The sequence below is a fragment of the Melampsora larici-populina genome, assembly GCF_000204055.1.
Source record: "Melampsora larici-populina 98AG31 unplaced genomic scaffold MELLAscaffold_13, whole genome shotgun sequence".
In the NCBI taxonomy this organism is placed as follows: domain Eukaryota; kingdom Fungi; phylum Basidiomycota; class Pucciniomycetes; order Pucciniales; family Melampsoraceae; genus Melampsora; species Melampsora laricis-populina.
Window position 1 is genome coordinate 364,165 of NW_006768777.1, and position 3,992 is coordinate 368,156.

Sequence of the window (3,992 nt, forward strand, 5' to 3'; positions counted from 1 at the left end):
CTAATCTTAGTACATCTTCTGCTAGATTTCTTTCTTCTTCAACAATTTATAATCAAGTTTGAATCTCTTTTATTCCTTCATCCAATGGTTGATTTATAAGTTTTTCTGTTTTTATAATTTCAGTTCGATTTAAATACAATTCTTCGACTAATCTATCAGTTGGATTTGGCCTTTCAATTTGATTTACTTCATCTGAAATCAGTAAATCAATTCTGTAATTGGTTTATCTGTATCTGCTGAATTTAATTGGGTTGAAGGACTTTGAGGAAATGAAGCAGATACGGCGAACTCCAAGAGGCGAATGAGCGGCTGCGAGAAACAAACATGATCAATGAGAACTCCAGAAGAGATCTTCAGTACCAATTGGACAATGCGCATCAAAAATGGGAGGATTGTAAAGGTCAAGGTGAATTTGCAGCCGTTCAAGTTTGTACAAGTTTGTTGACAAACTTCCTTTCTCAGAACCACACAATTATGTTGTCTCAAAACCCTATGCCTTCCTTGTATGCTGTCAATTTACGATGTTATGTATATGCCAATGATGGTCTTGTGTGCTTGCTGATTGAGCAGCGAGCTCCGCTTGCAAACAGCGACAGAAGATGTTTGGCAAGGCCATGTTTTACTTGGCTAACCTTAGACATTCATGTACCATACAAAAGAAGAAAATGTTTAACCAAGTATATAAATATATAAGGCAAGATGAAGTAAATTGTAGTACGAGTCTATATATGGGTGCCCCAATATGGTGCCCCTTTTTTTGAAAAGGGGCACCAGAATTGTTTGTAGCCCGGTGTCCGACCCAACAGGGGGCGCCGGATACTGTTTCAAGGGCGCTAAATAGTGGGGTCCTATTTTATTATACTGTCTTTAATTGAATTTGTATTATGCTTTTTATTTTTTCTTCAAAATATAATTTCTCTTTTACAAATCTGCGCCTTACATGGCATTTCATCGCTGCACACAGCGGCCTGCGGCGCGCTGCGTTTCTTTTACAGCGCGACGGCCTGCAATGTGCAGCAATTTTGTTTTGCACATTGCTTTCTCAGGGAGCTTTTGGGTGACTGCGACTGCGCTGTGATGGCTTCGAGACGACACTGCGGTAGATCACATCGTTGTCACAGTCAGGCAGGTGCTGCGGGCCGCGACAGTGCGTTTGCGTGTTGGTGAGACGTGAGTAATTTCAGAGGCAAGACAGCAAAGACTGATGGGCGGCGCAGCCGCCCAATACCTTGTACATGTAAAATAAAAACTAAATAAGGATGCATCTAATCATTTAAGCACCTGGATATATGATGGGTTTCCCATGTCTTTGCCTGCTACAATTTAACTGCTGTCTTCTTGCAGTCTCTTTTTGATAATCTGCCCACATAGCATCTGCAATTGAATCTCAAATCATTCTAGAATTGTTATTACCTTGAGTGGTACTACCATAAGGTTCCAGATTATCAGTTTGATCTTGAGTGGAAGGTGAGAGCAAAACCTGCATCACCAAGATAGTACTTCCCTGCTGGAATTGCAAGGTCACAACTTTGAGCCAAACTCCAAAGCGCACTGTCCGCCATACTTCCTTCAGCTCCAACCAATAAATAAATAAATTCTATGTTGAAATTGCATGCAGCAAGGATATTTTGAGAAGTGTAGCCTTTGCAATTAGAGAAAGGAATATATTCAGAAACTTGTGGAGAAACTGGAATACGGGTACCGTTGTGGTGAGCAGGATCTCTACTTAAGCAATTTTTTTAAAAATTATTGGAAAATTCGTATTTTTAGTCAAAGTCAAAGTTATTGTTGAAGTTATTAGTCAGCAAGGGTCTCAAAGTTGATTTATAATCATCAATTCATTGTCTTTTCAATCATATATTTATTACTTGATTTGATAAGAACATTTAAGAGAAAAGAAAAATTTGAAAAGATCTATAAAAATAGTATAAGAGTGAAAATTAAATTAAAAGAATTAGGAAGAAGGAATTGGATGAAGAAGATCATTTAGTTTGATTCTTAAAGAATGTAAACTGTTATGAAAAGAATGAAAGAAGAAGGATAACATTAGCAAAGTTGAAGGAAATTTCGAAAATATGGGTATGGAAAGTTGGAAAATGGTTTTTAGGTTATTATTATGAGAGTTATTGGTTCAGGAAGGTTTTATTATGAAAGAGAAGTATAAAATTAGTCATCAGCAACTTGGATCACGGGAATTGATAAGGGAGGTGTGAAATTATTCAAGAAAAGGGGTATTTCAAAAAAGGGTACTATGGTATTAATTCCTGTGTAGTGATGTCATTAAAGGATTGATTGCGCCAAGAGTTTGTCAGAATGATTTTAGAGTTATATGGGTGATTTGAATGACGTGGGAATATCTTTCAAAAGAAGAGAAATCATTATTAGATGTGAAAATGGTCCCATTTCATCAAAAATGGAGGTTTTCAGTTAATTACATATGTCAAAACTTGTCAGAATTGGGTGTGTAATAGTTCATTCGACACAGAATCATTGATTTCATAATTTAAAACCTTTCAATCATTAGTAACGGAGGAGTAGTGAAAAATTTATAAGGAAACAAAGAAAATGGAGTGAATTTTGAATTTGGTGGTTACATACACTACGCCAGATCACTAATTTACCGCTGAGTTTATAAAATTGAAACTGTAGAAAAATATCACCAATACAAGGGAGGTCGGAAAAATTTGAAAAAATAATGATTCAATTCATGGGTGCTGTCCCCTCATTTTGCATATATTTGCATATTTTTGCCATGATGTTTGAAGTCTCCCCAAACCAAAATGCTCACAGGGGATATTATGTCAGAAACTCAAATTTGGTCCAAAACTAGCAATATTTGGGCAAAAACCTTCAAGCACAAAAATATGAGTATTTTTGTTCAATCATCTGAACACTTGCAATTTATGGAAGTCGCATGATGGCTCTACAAGGTTTATTAACGTGCTGAAGCCATTGTGGTAATGACTTCTATGCTTATATATGGTTCCTGCTGTGTACGTCTCTTGATATATCTCACCCATTCTTGGAGACACACAGCTTTTTTGTGCACAAAAACTGTAGAGCCAGAATGTGGCATTCAGAATGTCAAGACACTACAAGTGTTGGAGCAAAATTGATGATTTTGTTGGTGTTGCAAGGTCACTGTCTCTCTACCTGCCAGTTTTGGACCAAATCTGGGTTTCTGACATTATTTGCATTGTGGTTGTAAAAATATGAAAAAATATGCCAGATGATTGGAATGCACCAAAGGGCCCAACCAATATTTGTTCATATTTTTCTGACCCCTCCCAGCTTTTCCACAATTGTCTATGTCTGCTCAATTTTCTAAACTCAGCGGTAAATTTTCAATTTGGCGTAGTGATATCACATTTACATGACAAAAGCTTGTTTTCTCAATCTTTACAACTCAATAACTTATTCATCACATATCAGAAATAAGTCATATGGGGGTGATAAATGATCAGTATTGCGGGGTCTATCAAATGAGCCATAGTAATCCAAAATTGAACAACTTTACAAAAAATTAGTAATTCCAAAAATGGATTTCAGCTATGAATATTAGGAAAAATCGCCTGTATTCATCATAAGAAGATCTTGTCATCATTTTTTAGCATCAATTGATCAAATTCACACCTTGGATCATTACAAACAATAATATTCATGACATCATACGGTTACATTGTGGATTTTTGTTGATTTTTGACGGTTTTTGGAGGTTTTTTGGAGGCTGTTGACCATTATTGAGAATTGTTGGAGTGTTATATACTATTGTTCAGGATTTTACGTGCCTTTGTTCCCTTTTTACTCATCTTATACTTTTGTTACAGTGTTTTTAATCATCATTTATGGGATACAAAGTTGAATCCGGGAACGGTCCCGGATTTTTTCCCAAATTTCCAAATTTCCAAATGGAGTTGAAATTTGGGAAAAAAGAGGTGTAATGGCCGATGGAGCAACCGGGGATTCAAAGATAAAAAAATCCGGATTTTTTA